The sequence below is a fragment of the Salmo salar genome, chromosome 11, assembly GCF_965601325.2.
Source record: "Salmo salar chromosome 11, fSalSal1, whole genome shotgun sequence".
Classification (NCBI taxonomy): Eukaryota; Metazoa; Chordata; class Actinopteri; order Salmoniformes; family Salmonidae; genus Salmo; species Salmo salar.
Genome location: NC_138301.1, coordinates 7,004,252 through 7,023,163, shown reverse-complemented (window position 1 = coordinate 7,023,163; position 18,912 = coordinate 7,004,252). Strand labels below are relative to the sequence as shown.

The following is an 18,912-nucleotide window of genomic DNA, read 5'->3' as shown; positions in this document are numbered from 1 at the left end:
ACAGTCCATCATTACTTTAAGACATGAAGGTCAGTCAATCCAGAAAATGTCAAGATCTTTAAACGTTTCTTCAAGTGCAGTCGAAAAACCATCAAGCACTATGATGAAACGAGCTTTCATGAGGATCGCCACAGGACAGGAAGACCCAGAGTTACCTCTGCTGCAGAGGATAAGTTCATTAGAGTTAATTGCAGCCCAAATAAATTCTTCACAGAGTTCAAGTAACAGACACATCTCAACATCAACTGTTCAGAAGAGACTGTGTGAATCAGGCCTTCATGGTTGAATTACTGCAAAGAAACCACTACAAAAGGACACCAATAAGAAGAGACTTGCTTGGGCCAAGAAACATGAGCAATGGACATTAGACCGGTGGAAATCTGTCCTTTGGTATGATGAGTCCAAATGTGAGATTTTTGGTTACAACCGCCATGTCTTTGTGAGACGCAGAGTAGGTGAACCGATGATCTCCGCATGTGTGATTCCCACTGTGAAGCACGGAGGAGGAGGTGTGATGGTGTGGAGTTGCTTGTTGGTGACACTGTCGGTGATTTATTTCGAATTCATGGCACACTTAAACTGCATGGCTACCACAGCATTCTGCAGCAATACGCAATCCCATCTGATTTGTATAAATACACACACACACACACACACACACACACACACACACACACACACACACACACACACACACACACACACACACACACACACACACACACACACACACACACACACACACATACACAGTGCATTCAGAAAGTATGGTGCACTTCACAAAATAAATGGCATCATGAGGGAGGAAATTTATGCGGAGATATTGAAGCAACATATGACTGGTTTCACATTTGTCTCCAGCATCATAAAGAATAATAGATCTAAAACAATTGTATTTACAATCAAAATGGATTACTAATTTACCTAGCTCTTTTTCAATAGCTCTTTTCAATTTGTAAATTACAGTGCATGGAGAAAAGTGTTATTTCTATCCAAAAAATAAAGTAGATGTTGTTCCACTTGAAACCAACAGGTTGCTCAAACTTATTCATTGTGCGTAAAGGTGGTGGAATTATGAGGGGAATTAAGTCAAGGTTAGAATACAGAATATCTTTATACACATCTGCCACACTTACATTTCTCTGATCTCCACCCCAAACTAATAGCTGGCTGAAACATCTGTTACCTCATGCCAGCCTAGTGGTTAGAGCGTTGGGCTAGTAACCGAAAGGTTGCAAGTATGAATCCCTGAGCTGACAAGGTACAAATCTGTCGTTCTGCTCCTGAACAAGGCAGTTAACCCACTGTTCCTAGGCCGTAATTGAAAATAAGAATTTGTTCTTAACTGATTTAACTGCCTAGTTAAATAAAGGTAAAAAAAAATATTTAAAAAATGCCTAAGTTCAAGGTCAGAACACGTGTAGAAATAAAAGGGAATTAACTTCCATTTATGTGCCCATAACTTGGGTCTGAATCGGGCCCATATGGAGTAGGTAATTTATGCTTAGGCCGACATGCACAGCATTTACCATGAATTGTCAGCTGTCTTGTGGCTACTCATAGAGATAGAAAGAGGACTAATCTTTGTATCTGTGCTGTTATAGCATATTTGAAAGCATGGAGAGTGCCAGTGAGGCTATCTCCATCCTTAAGTAGTCCATTTTATTATTTTGATTTAGAAGAAGTGTTTACTGCCACCTGAGGTGCTGGAGTCCTGAACCAAATATGTGTGTCAATTCATTTTTTGTGGCCACTAGACGGCTGTGAAGGAAAATCCACTCAATGTTTTTCAAGTCAGCACTCAAGTTTTCAAGATATTGGACTTTCCAGATGCAAAATGTCACCGGACACATCATGCGTTTTGCATCATGATGCGTTTTCAACTTTTCTGGTTTCAGCCTATGAAAACAACCTTACTTTGTTACCTGCCAACTTTACGTTTTTTACTATTTAATTATCGTTTTATATTTTTATTTTTTCCCTCGCTCTACTTTTTTCATTCAACTTTTTCACCCCGGGCGCTTTATCTTGGAGGTGGTTCATCAGGACCTCCACCATCCAAAGCTAAGTAGTAACATTAACTAGTGATGGGCATTAAGACTCTTTTCAGTGAGCCGGCTCGTTCGGCTCAGCTCACCAAAAAGAGCTGGCTCCTTTGGCTCCCAAACGGCTCTTTAAAAAATATATGTTTTGTATTTTTCCAAGTCAAACAGTTTGCAATAATTTGACTATTGGTGTTAAAACAATACTAATTAAATTATTAAATGAAATCATACTCTACCTTAACCACAATGTATTTAAACATGCATTGGTTTGTTATGAAGAAAAATGCTATTAAGCATTTGCATTTAAAGTATAACTTTTTAATAGATATAAACAAAATGCACATAAATCTAACCATTCAAAACGAATACAATCTGAACAGCATAATAGAATATTGCATCATATCAAAGAAAAATATATAACAATTTGCAAAACTGCAGCATCCCACAAATTGAAATAAATGTAAAAAAGAAGGATGCTATTACACATGTGCATTTGAAGTATAACTTTTTTATGTATATAAACAAAGTGTATATAAATCTAACAATTCAAAATAAATACAATCTGAACAACATAATAATAGAATATTGCACCATATCAAAGAAAAATAAATAACAATGTGCAAACTGCAGCATCCACTTAAAACAAACTGGTCCCTCTTTTCTCTCTCTTCTTTATTGCCATGTTATAACCAGCAGCACACAGCAATGCTGGCCATATTTTGCTTTTATGAGAGATTTGCATTCAGAAATGCAAGCTGCCTCACTTTCGAGGGGCTGATGCGGTTTCTTCTCTCAGTAATTATTTGTCCAATTTTCGAGAAGTCCCTCACAGAGGGAAAAGATGTGGTCACTTGCCACGCCCTGACCTGAGAGAGACGTTTTTCTCTGTTTGGTTAGGTCAGGGTGTGACATGGGGTGGGCATTCTATGTGTTATATTTCTATGTTTTTTTTTTCCTTTGATTGGCCTAGTATGGTTGTCTCTGATTGGAAATCATACTTAGGCAGCCCTTTTTCCCACTTTCAGTTGTGGGATCTTGTCTTTGTGTTGCATGTGTTTGCACGCCTAACCTTTCGTTCATTGTATTGTTTATTGTTTTTGCTGGTTCTCATTTAAAATAAAGTATGATGAACCCAACTCACGCTGCGCCTTGGTCTACCTTTAACGACGAACGTGACAGAAGATCCCACCACCAAAGGACCAAGCAGCGTGGTATGGACCAGTGGACTATTGAGGATATAAGGAGGAGTATATCCAGGGCTTTGGAGGATTTAGGAGCAGGAGAAAAGTGCCTCCCATGGGAACAGGTGGAGGCAGCGAGAGCATGGCAACGAGGGAAACACGAGAGGCAGCCCCCAAAAAATGTTGGGGGGGGGGGGGGGGGGCACACGGGGAGATTGGCAGAGTCAGGTTGGAGACCTGAGCCAACTCCTCGTGCTTACCGTGGGGAGCGAGTGACTGAGCAAGCACCATGTTATGCGGTGATGCACACTGTGTCGCCAGTGAGCATTCACAGTTTTGTCTACTGATACTACATTCTCATCTACTGCATCTACTGCTTAATATACAATACTGGATTAAATAATGATGTAGTAATAACTGCTTACTGTACCTCTCTCCACTGATCTCCACAGTGACCTGCTCAAAGGGTTCCAGGACTCTGCACACCTCCTCTGCACACCTCCCATTCCTCTTGGGTCAGAGCATCAACAGGTGCATTGACAATGGCCAGGGTAGAGATGATGGCATCCTTTAACTCAAGAAACTGCTTCAACATATAAAATGTTGAATTCCACCTTGTAGTGCAGTCTTGTTTAGTCCTCAGCTCAGGCATCCCCATCTGGCGTTGTGTAGACTTTAGTTTTTCAGCACTTACTGTGCTCCTGTGGAAGTATTCCACAGCTACTTTCACTTTGTCCACAGTGGGCTTCATGACCTTCAGAGCGTCTCTTACAATCAGGTTGATTGTGTGGGTAAGACATAGATGATGGGTCCATTTTAAGATTTTCATTGCTTTGGTTATGTTAGCTGCATTGTCGCTAACACAACAGACCTCTTTTCCATCTACTTGTCATTCTCTGGCCACTCTCAACAGTTTCTCTGCCAAGTTCTCTGAGGTGTGTCTGTCGCTGAACTCAAAACAGTCCAGAAGACAGCTAGACATCGAAAAATCTTTAATGAAGTGACATGTAACCGACATGTTACCCTTGATGTCAAGCAGTCAGTGGTAAGGCAAACTGCAGTAGCTTTTTGGACTCTTTCCCACACTGAAGCCTGTGTGCTCTTGTACAGTTGTGGAATAAGTGAATTTGAAAAGGTTTTCCTGCTTAGAATTGTATACATTGGATTTAGATTATTGCTATAATTTCTAAAACCTCTGTCCTCCACGATCGAATATGGCTGGAAATTGGTGGCAATCATTTTAGCCAATGCAATATAAATGTGGCCTTGTTTTGCTACAGACATAGACTTTGGCATAAACTGGTCCATAGAAGACTGCGTTGCTATGGGTTGCAGAGTAGGTCTACTTGACTGAGTGGATACATCTCCACGTGTGGAGGTGCTGCTCCACCACTATCACTAGCAGGCCCGCTAGTTTCTCAAAGCTCCGCTACAGCTAGCTTCACAGTTGGGTGCCCAGTTCGCATATGCCAGTGTAGGTTGTGCGTAGAACCCTCTTTACATGAGATGTTGTTTTGGCAAATGATTCACTGTACTCTAACATTGTCTGTATTATTAAAATGCATCCAAATGCTACTGTGCTTCCGACTCATTTTCCAGCTGCTGTTTTCCCAGCTGTCCTTCCGCTCTCTCCTCGGCTGCTAAGTGTGTGACTGTGAGTGAGTTGGCTCGGCCCTCCCTCATGCATCTTTGGTTCATTGGTTGACACTGCATGTCTGATTGACAGGAACAACAGGTGAGGCTGTTAGTCTGAGCAGACAGTTAGATCGAATGTATGTGCGTGTAAGGGGTGCGTAACTGGTGGCAAGGAAGTCAAACGCAGGAGAGCAGAACTTGGTGAATAGCCAGAGCAGTTTAATATATAAAACTAACGGCATACAAAACAACAAACACATGGGTACAAAAACCCGTAGCGCACAAGTAACACATAGCACAAGTACTTACAAAATAAACAATTCCCGACAAGGACATGGGGGAAACAGAGGGAAAATATACAACATGTAATTAGGGAATTGAAACCAGGTGTGTGTGAAAACAAGACAAAACAAATGGAACATGATAAATGGATCGGCGATGGCTAGAAGACCGGTGACATCGACCGCCGAACACCGCCCGAACAAGGAGAGGAACCGACTTCGGCAGAAGTCGTGACAGTGCGCTTGAGCATTTAGGCCTATATTATTATTATTATTATTATTATTATTATTATTATATATTATTTTTTAGTTATTTGAATTCATTAATTCTATTCATTTAAATATTTTGATTATTCATATCTTATTTTATTTTTTTTGCTCCCAACGTTCACCTACAAGAGCCGGCTCTTAAAGCCGACTCGTTCGCGAACGACCGATCACTAACATTAACATTATGCCTTCTATTTGCAGTCGCTGAACTCATAATATACAGGAGAATGATCGCCTTATACTGAGGATAGCTGTGCTGCAAGCCCAGCTTCAGACGCAATCGTTAGGCAAGGGTAATTTAAGTGTTGGAAAGGATGAAACTGCGCCTGTGCCACCAATAAATACAGATAGTAGTTTAAATCCCCTCACACAGTCCCCGCAGCCAGACAATTTTCTCATGGTTTCTGGAGGGAAATGCTGTAGGAATGCTCAACCGGTGTCTCTCACTCAGCCGACAGAAACTTTCAAACGGTTCTCCCCATTAAGCAACGGGTCGGAGTCAGAGGCCGAGCCTTCTCTGGTCTCTCCTCCTCCCTTTACAGGGTCTGAGACGCCGAATCCTCCCACCATTAGCTCTGACAAAGTGAAAACTCTAGTCATTGGCGACTCCATTACCTGCAGTATTAGACTTAAAATGAATCATCCAGCGATCATACACTGATTACCAGGGTGCAGGGCTAACAAAGTTAAGGCTAATCTGAAGATGGTGCTGTGCTGGCTAAGGCTAAAACTGGCAATTATAGGGATATTGTTATCCTCGTCGGCACCAAAGATGTTAGGATGAAACAGTCAGGTCACCTAGCGCAACATAGCTTCAGCGTGTAAATCAGCTAGAAAGATGTGTCGGCATCGAGTAATTGTCTCTGGCCCCCTCCCAGTTAGGGGGAGTGATGAGTGATGAGTGATGAGTCTCACAACTCAATCGCTGGTTGAAAACTGTTTTCTGCCCCTCCCAAAAGATAGAATTTGTAGATAATTGGCCCTCTTTCTGGGACACCCACAAACAGGACCAAGCCTGGCCTGCTGAGGAGTGACGGACTCCATCCTAGCTGGAAGGGTGCTCTCATCTTAACTGCGAATATAGACAGGGCTCTAACTCCCCTAGCTCCTCAATGAGATAGGGTGCAGGCCAGGCAGCAGGCTGTTAGCCAGCCTGCCAGTTTAGTGGAGTCTGCCACTAGCACAGTCAGTGTAGTCAGCTCAGCTATCCCCATTGAGACCTAGTCTGTGCCTCAATCTAGGTTGGGCAAAACTAAACATGGCGGTGTTCGCCTTAGCAATCTCACTGGAATAAAGACCTCCTCCATTCCTGTCATTATTGAAAGAGATTGTGATATCTCACATCTTAAAATAGGGCTACTTAATAGTAGATCCCTCACTTCCAAGGCAGTTGTAGTCAATGAACTAATCACTGATCATAATCTTGATGTGATTGGACTGACTGAAACATGGCTTAAGCCTGATGAATTTACTGTGTTAAATGAGGCCTCCCCTCCTGGTTACACTAGTGACCATATCCCCCTCGCATCCCGCAAAGGCGGAGGTGTTGCTAATATTCACGATAGCAAATTTCAATTTACAAAACAAAAACGACTGTGTTTTCATCTTTTGAGCTTCTAGTCATGAAATCTATGCAGCCTCCTGGACCATATACAGCGTTCCTCACTGAGTTCCCTGAATTCCTATTGGACCTTGTAGTCATGGCAGATAATATTCACATTTTTGGTGACTTTAATATTCACATGGAAAAGTCCACAGACCCACTCCAAAAGGCTTTCGGAGTCATCATCGACTCAATGGTTTTGTCCAACATGTCTCAGGACCTATTCACTGCCAGTCATACTCTGGACCTAGTTTTGTCCCGTGGAATAAATGTTGTGGATCTTAATGTTTTTCCTCATAATCCTGGACTATCGCAACAAATAATCTGCTCAGACCCCAACCAAGGATCATCAAAAGAAGTGCTATAAATTCTCGGACAACGCAAAGAGTCCTAGATGCCCTTCCAGACTCCCTCCACCTACCCAAGGACATCAGAGAACAAAAATCAGTTAACCACCTAACTGAGGAACACAATTTAACCTTTCGTAATACCCTAGATGCAGTCGCACACCTAAAAACAAAAAACATTTGTCACAAGAAACTAGCTCCCTGATATACAGAAAATACCCAAGGTCTGACGCAACCTTCCAGAAAATTGGAACTGAAATGGTGCTACACCAAACTGGAAGTCTTCCGACTAGCTTGGAAAGACAGTACCGTGCAGTATCGAATAGCCCTCACTGGATGGCTTTCACTTCAGCAGTGATAAATTCATTAACAACTTTGACGAAAAGATCATGATCATTAGAAAGCAAATTACGGACTCCTCTTTAAATCTGCGTATTCCTCCAAAGCTCAGTTGTCCTGAGTCTGCACAACACTGCCAGGACCTAGGATCAAGGGAGACAGTCAAGTTTTTTAGTACAATATCTCTTGACACATTGATGAAAATAGTCATGGCCTCTAAACCTTCAAGCTGCATACTGGACCCTATTCCAATTAAACTACTGAAAGAGCTGCTTCCTGTGCTTTGCCCTCCTATGTTGAACATAATAAAAGGCTCTCTATCCATCGGATGTGTACTAAACTCACTAAAAGTGGCAGTAATAAAGCCTCTCTTGAAAAAGCCAAACCTTGACTCAGAAAATATAAAAAACTATCGGCCTATATTGAATCTCCCATTCCCCTCAAACAAATTGAAAAAATTGTTGCGCAGCAACTCACTGCTTTCCTGAAGACAAACAATGCATACCAAATGCTTCAGTCTGGTTTTAGACCCCATCATAGCACTGAGACTGCACTTGTGAAGGTGGTATATTACCTTTTTAATGGTGTCAGACCGAGGCTCTGCATCTGTCCTCGTGCTCCTCGACCTTTATGCTGCTTTCGATACCATCGATCATCACATTCTTTTGGAGAGATTGGAAACCCAAATTGGTCTACACGGACAAGCTCTGGCCTGGTTTAGATCTTATCTGTCGGAAAGATATCAGTTTGTCTCTGTAGATGGTTTGTCCTCTGACAAATCAACTGTAAATGTCAGTGTTCCTCAAGGCTCCGTTTTGGGACCACTATTGTTTTCACTATATATTCTACCTCTTGGTGATGTCATTTGGAAACATAATGTTAACTTTCACTGCTATGTGGATGACACACAGCTGTACATTTCTATGAAACGTGGTGAAGCCCAAAATTGCTCTCCCTGGAAGCCTGTGTGTCAGACATAAGGAAGTGGATGGCGGCAAATGTTGTACTTTTAAACTTGGACAAAACAGAGGTTCTAGGTTGCAAGAAACAAAGAGAATCTCTTGAATCTGACAATTAATCTTGATGATGGTACAGTTGTCTCAAATAAAACTGTGAAGGACCTCGGCGTTACTCTGGACCCTGATCTCTCTTTTGACAAACATATCAAGACTGTTTCAAGGACAGCTTTTTTCCATCTATGTAACATTGCAAAAATCTGAAACCTTCTGTCCAAAAATGATGCAAAGAAATTCATCCATGCTTTTGTCCCTTCTAGGTTAGAATACTGCAATGCTCTACTTTCCGACTACCCGGATAAAGCACTAAATAAACTTCAGTTAGTGCTAAACACGGCTGCTAGAATCTTGACTAGAACCAAAAAATTTGATCATATTACTCCAGTGCTAGCCTCTCTACACTGGCTCTACACTGGCTAGGGCTGATTTCAAGGTTTTACTGCTAACCTACAAAGAATTACATAGGCTTGCTCCTACCTATCTTTCCGATTTGGTCCTGCCATACATACCTACTACACGTACGCTACGGTCACAAGACACAGGCCTCCTTACTGTCACTATAATTTCTAAGCAAACAGCTGGAGGCAGGGCTTTCTCCTATGGAGCTACATTTTTATGGAATGGTCTGTCGATCCATGTGAGAGACGCAGACTTGGTCTTGGTTCCTCTCTAGGTTTCTTCCTAGGTTCTGGCCTTTCTGGGGAGTTTTTCCTAGACACCGTGCTTCTACACCTGCATTGCTTGCTGTTTGGGGTTTTAGGCTGGGTTTCTGTACAGCACTTTGTGACATCTGCTGATGTAAGAAGGGCTTTATAAATACATTTGATTGATTGATTGATGTGGCATTGGTTTCAAATACTTAAAACCTCAAATCACTATAAATTGTAAAAATTCATATACAACATTGATTTATTGGGAAAACTAAAATATTGACCTATGTACATTGTGTAATTTATTGACGGTCCCTTATTAGCCCCATAGAGAGATCGAACATCGAACCATCATTGCCACGGTCACACTCTGGCTGTTGCTTATTCAACAAAGTTGGCTAGCTTGCTAGCTACTTCCAGACACATGAGAGAATTCAAAATTGTATATTTTTAAAAAGTGAGACATTAAAAGAATAACACGAGGTTGGCTTTTAATATAATTTCTCTAGTAGGAATTTAATCAAGAACAACATTGTTTACAAGTTTACACTTAATTTTTCTTTATTCGATCTCTTGGGTTTAAATAAGTTCACTTGGAGTAATTCAGTCCATGGAAACATCGTGCGGACATGAATGTTCCGTTTGCATGGTGGTTTAGCGTTGTGACTTTTTTATCACTGCAGAGCCTCCTGCAGTTGGATGAAGTTGCACCTTGAAGCTGATCTATGTTCAGTTTTGTGTTTTCCACTTTTAATGATTAAGAGCAGCTTCTCCCAGGAGCAAGTTTCTCTCCTGTTGAGGTGATGGGACATGTGACAACTGTTAAAACGGTTAATGCAATAATACATAAAGAAACAATAGAAATGTATAGCTTTCTCACACCGTTGACTAAAAATGCTCAGGTCTTAAGAAGGTGTGGAAGGGAGAATTATTATTTACATAGTCTTACTCTTTTTACAGAATCCTCACCTTACACAATATTTACAGCAAAATGGAACACACCCAAACGAAACAGTAGTAGTCATGAAAACATGGCTAATGAAGATTATAATGATGATAAAAAATACGAATCTCATCATAATTTCAGTATGTAACAACATTTACACACCGAAATAGTTTTACAGTAGTCATTCAATAACTAACCAATCAAAAGGACAATCTTACAATCTTGGGGGCCTTACTTGAACATAAGCAACCATTTAAATTTAAACAGTTTCTCCGGCTTAAAATGCATATCAACAAATTAAAATCGTAGATTTACTTGCACGTGACATAACGCTAAAATGTAGCTTGTCCCATTAGATGACATGGCACATGTTAGCCCTATGTTAACCTCACCAGTTGGCAGTGATTATACCCTGGAACTAATTTTTCATCTGCCTATCAAAGATCTTAAACGTTATATCCACCAACTCAACGGCATTTCTTAAAATAGGTCAACCCTGCCACTAGAGGGATATTTTAAACCTACAAACTTTTACTCCGTAACAAAATGTAATGTGCCAATATTGCATTGATGCATCCTTGACTAGGCTACTAGCTACTACTAACATTTAGATGACTTTGTCAAATAAAATCTAGCTATTTAAAAATGACTGAAGACAGAAGCAGATCATTTGGTTCCATTTCAACATATTTATAATTGAAACCAAAGTACTGTAACATATATAAATTAAAGCAAATAGCTTAGTACACACAAACTTTTCATATGTTCAAATCAAAAGGCTAATGCACAGAACAAGTCAGGTGCTTCACAAATTCAGAACCGCTGGACAGCAACATAATAAACTAAAGCACTGATCATTGGGAATGCGATAAGAATGACTGCTAAGGCTTGATCCATTAATTTAAATAGGTAGCCTAGCCTACAAAACAAAAACCAATCAAAAGGCCTGATTAACATGAAATCAATAACCCAGCTACATCTTGAGTCCCCGATGCCGACACATACAGAAATCAAAAGATGATTTAGTATTTCGTTTAGAAGCTCTGACAAAGGCCAAGAGGTCGAGAAACACTTTTCAGTGAGAAAACAGAACCACTTTTTTTTCAAAGCTGTATCCTACGATGCAATACTCGTGATAATTTAAAGGAGAACAAAAACTACTTAGCCTACATTTGAACACCACCTCAGAAGCTTTGGGCATCTTCCCAATTAAGTCGCCTAGTATTGGTACTTGAAGGGAACTAGGGACTATCACTCGAAGCCCACCTCTTCCAATGCATTATGGAAAAGTGTGCATCGAATTTTACTACAGTAGATAAAGAGCCACAATGAGTATAACCTCCTGGAATTTAGAACAATTTTTGAAATCTCTCATATTAAACATTCTATTTTCACATACTGAGAATGTGTTGTTTCCTGCTATTTGTTCATTTCGGTAGCGCATCCCCATATCTAATTGATCAGCTCTTGTCAAAGCTGGAATAAGACATCTGTGCATTTAAAGTAATCTAGATAGTTTTAAATGACGCTTACTATTAAATGTAATTTTTCCGTAAACACTCAAACGGCCTACTAAACTCAGCAAAAAAATAAACGTCCTCCTAGCCACCTTGCTTCTACACCTGCATTGCTTGCTGTTTGGGGGTTTAGGCTGGGTTTCTGTACAGCACTTTGAGATATCAGCTGATGTAAGAAGGGCTATATAAATAAATTTGATTTGATTTGATCTCACTGTCAACTGCATTTATTTTCAGCAAACTTAACATGTGTAAATATTTGTATGAACGTAAGATTCAACAACTGAGACATAAACTGAACAAGTTCCACAGACATGTGACTAACAGAAATTGAATAATGTGTCTCTGAACAAAGGGGGGGTCAAAAGTAACAGTCAGTATCTGGTGTGGCCACCAGCCTCATTAAGTACTGCAGTGCGTCTCCTCCTCATGGACTGCACCAGATTTGCCAGTTCTTTCTGTGAGATGTTACCCCACTCTTCCACCAAGGCACCCTGCAAGTTCCCAGACATTTCTGGGGGGAATGGCCCTAACCCTCACCCTCCGATCCAACAGGTCCCAGACGTGCACAATGGAATTGAGATCTTCAATGGCCATGGCAGAACACTGACATTCCTGTCTTGCAGGAAATCATGCACAGAACGAGCAGTATGGCTGGTGGCATTGTCATGCTGGAGGGTCATGTCAGGATGAGCCTGCAGGAAGGGTACCACATGAGGGAAGAAGGATGTCTTCCCTGTAACGCACAGCGTTGAGATTGCCTGCAATCACAACAAGCTCAGTGCGATGATACTGTGACACACCGCTTCAGACCATGACGGACCCTCCACCTCCAAATCGACAGACCCTCCACCTCCCGCTCCAGAGTACAGGCCTCGGTATAATGCTCATTACTTCGACGATACACGAATCCGACCATCAACCCTGGTGAGACAAAACCGCGACTCGTCAGTGAAGAGCACTTTTTGTCAGTCCTGTCTGGTCCAGCGATGGTGGGTTTGTGCCCATAGGCGACATTGTTACCAGTGATGTCTGGTGAGGACCTGCCTAACAACAACAGGCCTACAAGCTCTCAGTCCAGCCTCTCTCAGCCTATTGCGGACAGTCTGAACACTGATGGAGGGATTGTACGTTCCTGGTGTAACTCGGGCAGTTGTTGTTGCCATCCTGTACCAGTCCTGCAGGTGTGATGTTCGGATGTACCGATCCTGTGCAGGTGTTGTTACACGTGGTCTGCCACTGCGAGGATGATCACCTGTCCACCCTGTCTCCCTGTAGTGCTGTCTTAGGCGTGTCACAGTACGGACATTGCAATTTATTGCCCTGGCCACATCTGCAGTCCTCATGCCTCCTTGCAGCATGACTAAGGCACGTTCACACAGATGAGCAGGGACCCTGGGCATCTTTCTTTTGGTGTTTTTCAGAGTCAGTAGAAAGGCCTCTTTAGTGTCCTACGTTTTCATAACTGTGACTTTAATTGCCTACCGTCTGTAAGCTGTTAGTGTCTTAATGACCGTTCCACAGGTGCATGTTCATTAGTTGTTTATGGTTCATTAAACATGCATGGGAAACAGTGAAGATCTGTGATGTTATTTGGATTTTTACTAATTATCTTTGGAAGACAGGGTCCTGAAAAAGGGACATTTCTTTTTTTGCTGAGTTTATTTAGGATGCAAGTATGGGTATTCGGACACGGCCAGTGTGTTTGTGTGCAAGGCTGAAAGAGGTAGCTCTTTATTAAAGTAGTTCTTAATCTTATTTTTCAAGCTGTTGGCTACGGCCCTTTTCAACATTCATGTGTTGGGGGGGAAAACTCATGTGAGACTCGAACCCTTGTCACAATCTGCAACAATTACGTAGACTAGGCACTTTACACAGAGACTAATTTGACCAGTCACTCAAATACACATTGCTTTAATGATGCTGTTGAACTGAGGTATGTTAAGGACTCTTCTATGAAGTGTTGGAACAGGTCCAACTATGTCAATGATTTTAATTGGCTGATGCAGAACTTGTTTCAAGATATAATCACTGCCACCTGGTGAGGTTAGCATAAGGCTAACGTGTGCCATTTTATGATGGGACCAGCTACAATTTAGCGATCAGTCACGTGCTAGTAAAACAATTGACATTTTTAGCCTGAGAAACTTTTAAAATTGAAATGGTTGCTTATGTTCGTAAGTATTGCCCCTTGGTTTTGAGTGGCAATTTGTTATTATTATTTACTTATTTTACAAATGTTCACTTTCCAAGTTTCCACATTTCTTTGTGTATTCCTTTCGCAGATGACATTTTAATTTGTACCAGAGGCCAGGACTGGTCTGATTGGGATTATGAGGTGGTTTATAATATTCACAAAGCTTTATATCACAAACAAGACACCCAGTGCAAATTAAGACCAACAACAAAATAAAAAAAACATAGAAATCGTGGTTGATACAAAGGGTACCATTTTGCAAACGTCAAACAACGATCAAGTTAGCGTCAAAGTGTGACTGTGACATTGTCATCAAATGTATTTTAAAACCCTTGTTCTGCAACGATTGTGGTGATAGTTCGTTCATCATGTAGATGCAATGGCGCACACAGTATCTGTGAGGCGGGCACCATTTTGACAATAGCACTGTTTTTTTACTCTGCTAAAATGTCACCCATAAATGTGCATCTCGTTATAGCGCAAATACAAGCGTAAGTCCACATCCATGACAAATATAGCTTCATGTGTACTCCTTGTAGAACCTAAAAGACATCAGGGAGATCAGTGCCCATATGTAATGCTATAGATTGGATCTCAAGGATAAGACAACACATCCATTGCACCGCTATACAGCAGGGCTGACCTCAGATCAGATGGGACAAACACATTGTGTGCTCAATCAGGATCAGTATTTCACAATAACACATGATGATGACAATAATGATATTGGATAGCAACTTTTATGGCTCTTTTCAACGAGCTCAAAAAGGTTTCTATTATGGAGATGGTAAATGGGAGAGAAAGGGACCGAGAATGGGCAGATGTATGAAAAATGTGGTTGTGAAGAAGAGAGGAAGAGTGACAGTGTTGGAGGGTAGGTAAGAAAGAGAAAGACGGGGGGGGGGGGGGGGGGGGGGGGGGTGAGAGGAAAGAGTGAGACACTGTTACAGAAGGTGAATAGTAGGGATGGGGGAAAAATCTATACGGTAGAGCAAGGCTATCCAACCTCATTCCTGGAGAGCAACCCTCCTGTAGGTTTTCGCTCCAACGCTAGTTGTAACTAACCTTATTCAGTTTATCAACCAGCAAATTATTAGAATTAGGTGTGCTAGATTAGGTTTGGAGTGAAAACCTACAGGATGGCAGCTCTCCAGGAACAGGGTTGGAGAGCCCTGCAGTACAGTATTGCAGTATTAATTTTGACGATATTATATAGTTTCTATGTATTGATTCTCTTGCTAAGTAGTTAACGTTAGCTAGCAATAGTCGGCTGTACCTGCCACAAAGCTCTGGTATATCTAATTTCTTTTTAAATGGTTATCCAAAATGTTTTCAGCACTTTAGTTTCCATGACTGATCAAAACTTGTTTTCTCATGGCTCTTTCTTGCCCCTCTGCAAAAGACAACGTCAGCAATAAGCCTATGTTTGCAATAAAATCACAGTACCAAATTGCAATACATACAGAATCATGATACATCGTGATACATATAGAATCACAATTCTGATACATATGGAATCACAATACATATCGAATTGGCACTTAAGCATCGTGATAATATCGTATCGTGAGGTCCGAGGCAATTCACAGCCCTAGTGAATATATAGAAAGAGAGAGGGAGGGGGGATGAGAAGAGGGAGAGAGCTGCTGACTAGCACCTCTCTCTCGCCTGATCGGCATAACTCACCATCAAATACCGACTGCATTACCTCTCAAGAGAATTTTCTTCGATCATTGTCATGACCATCTATACTCCCCCCAAGCCAACACCGCGACAGCTCTCAATGAACTTCACTGGAATTTTTGCCAAATGGAAACATATCCTGAGGCCGCATTTATTGTAGCTGGGGACTTTAATAAAGAAAATCTGAAGAAAGCGCTACCGAAGTTCTTGCAACACATCTTCTGTGCTACTTGCTCATCGAGCACGCTTGGAAATTGTTACTCCCTAATCTGAGATGGCTACAAGGCCCTCCCCCACCCTCCCTTTGGCAAATGAGATCACGCCTCAATTTTGCTCCTCCCCTCCTATAGGCAGAAACTTAAACTGTAACGACTGTTCAACATTGGTCTGACCAATCAGAATATATGCTTCAGTATTGTTTTGATCATGCAGACTGGGAAATGTTCCTGGTTGCCTCCGAGAATAGTAAAATTGTGACTGAGTTCATCAGGAAGTACATAGAGGATGTTGTTCCCACTATTAGAACTTATCCAAACCAAAAACGTGGATAGATGGCAGCATTCATGCAAAACCATCGCATTTAAGGTGACTGGGAACATGGACATGTACAAACAGACCAGCTATGCCCTCCGTAAGATTATCAAAGAGGCAAAACGTCAGTACAGGGACAAAGTGGAGTCGCTATTCAACGGCTCAGACATGAGACAAATGTGAGAGGGATTCCAGACAATTATGGATTACAAAGGGAATGCCAATACACGTCACAGACACAGACGCCTCGCCCCCGGACAAGCTAAACACCTTCTTTGCACGCTTCGTGGAAAACACGAGGACCGTGAGTTCTCGTTCTTTGTGGCCGACATGAGTAAGACATTTAAGCATGTTAACCCTCGCAAGGCTACTGGCCCAGATGGCATCCCTAGCCACGTCCTCAGCCGCGTGTGCAGACCAGCTGGCTAGACTGTTTGCGGACATATTCAATCCCAGTCTGTTGTCCCCACTTGCTTCACCAACAATAATAAGACAGTCTACAGGGAGAAGGTGAGGGCCCTGGCGTTGTGGTGCCAGGAAAATAACCTCTCCCTCAACGTCAACAAAATGAAATTAAAGAGCTGATCGTGGACTTCAGGAGACAGCAGAGAGTATGCCCCCATCCACATCGATGGTTCTGTAGTAGAGAGGGTGAAAAGCTTCAAGTTCCTCATTGAGCACATCACTGACAACCTGAAATGGTCCATTCACAGACAATGTGGTGAAGAACCTCAGGAGACTGAAGAAATTAGGCTTGGCCCCTAAGATCCTCACAAACATCTACAGATGCACCATTGAGAACATGTCGGGCTGTATTACCACCTGGTATGGAAGTTGCACCGTCCGCAATCGCAGGTCTCTCCAGAGGGTGGTTCGTTCAGCCCAACGCATCACTGGGGGTACACTGCCTGCCCTCCAGGACATCTACAGCACCCGGTGTCACAGGAAGGCCAATTTAATCATCAAGGACTTCAGGCACCCAAGCCACGCCCTGTTCACCCCGCTACCATCTAGAAGGTAGGGACAGTATAGGTGCAACAAAGCTGCGACTGAGAGACTTAAAAACAGCTTCTATCTCCAGGCCATCAGACTGTTAAATAGTCACCACAAGCCGCCCAGTACCCTGCCCTGAACCTTAGTCACTGTTACGAGCCAGCTACCACCTGGTACTCTACCCTGCAACTTAGATATTGCTGTCCTATGTACATAGTCATTGAACACTGGTCAATTGAACAATGTTTACATACCATTTTGTCCACCAGTACCAGTCAAATGTTTGGACACACCTACTAAAAGGGTTTATCTGTATTTTTGTTTTTCCACATTGTAGAATAATAGTGAAGACATCAAAACTATGAAATAACACATGGAACCAATAAAGTGTGAAACATATCAAAGAGATTTGAGATTCTTCAAAGTAGACACCCTTTGCCCTGATGACAGCTTTGCACACTCTTAGCATTCTCTCAACCAGCTTCATGAGGAATGCTTTTTCAACAGCCTTGAAGGAGTTCTCACATATGCTGAGCACTTGTTGGCTGCTTTTCCATCACTCTGCAGTCCAACTCATCCCAAACCATCTCAATTGGGTTGAGGTCGGGTGATTGTGGAAGCCAGGTCATCTGATGCAGCACTCCATCACTCTCCTTTTTGGTCAAATAGCCCTTACACAGTCTGGAGGTGTGTTGGGTCATTGTCCTGTTGAAAAACAAATGATAGTCCCACTAAGCGCAAAAAAGATGGGATGGCGTATCGCTGTAGAATGCTCTGGTAGCTGTGCTGGTTAAGTGTGCCTTGAATTCTAAATTAATCACAGACTGCGTCACTAGCAAAGCACCCCCACACCATCACACCTCCTCCTCCGTGCTTCACGGGGGGAACCAAACGTGCGGAGATCATCTGTTCACCTACTCTGCGTCTCACAAAGACACGGCGGTTGGAACCACAAATCTCAAATTTGGACTCATCATACCAAAGGACAGATTTCCACAGGTCTAATGTCCATTGCTCGTGTTTCTTGGCCCAAGCAAGTCTCTTCTTCTTATTGGTGTCCTTTTGTAGTGGTTTCTTTGTGTCAATTCGACCATGAAGGCCTGATTTACGCAGTCTCCTCTGAACAGTTGATGTTGAGATGTGTCTGTTACTTATTTGGGCTGCAATTTCTGAGGCTGGTAACTCTAATGCATTTTTCCTCTGCAGCAGAGGTAACTCTGGATCTTCCTTTCTTGTGGCGGTCCTCATAAGAGCCAGATTCGTCATATCGCATATAGCTTCAAAGTTCTTGAAATTTTGCAGATTGACTGACCTCCATTTCTTAAAGTAATGATGGACTGTCATTTCTCTTTGCTTATTTGAGCTGTTTTTGCCATAATATGTACTTGGTCTTTTACCAAATAGGGCTATCTTCTGTATACCCCCCTACCTTGTCACAACACAACTGATTGGCTCAAACAAGGCACATCTGTTAATTGAAATGCATTCCAGATAATTACCTCATGAAGCTGGTTGAGAGAATGGGAAGAGTGTGCAAAGCTGTCATCAAGGCAAATGTTGGCTACTTTGAAGAATCTGAAGTATAAAATATATTTTTTGGTTTAACACTTTTTTGGTTACTATATGATTCCATGTGTTATTTCATAGTTTTGATATTCTCACTATTATTCTACAATGT

At 41.9% G+C, this 18,912-nt stretch overlaps 1 pseudogene; it reads right to left on the bottom strand.

Annotated features, from left to right (window-relative positions):
* Positions 1-5,517: 5,517 nt before the first annotated feature.
* Positions 5,518-18,875, bottom strand: LOC145858978 (uncharacterized; annotated as a pseudogene).
* Between the last annotated feature and the right edge of the window lie 37 nt (positions 18,876-18,912).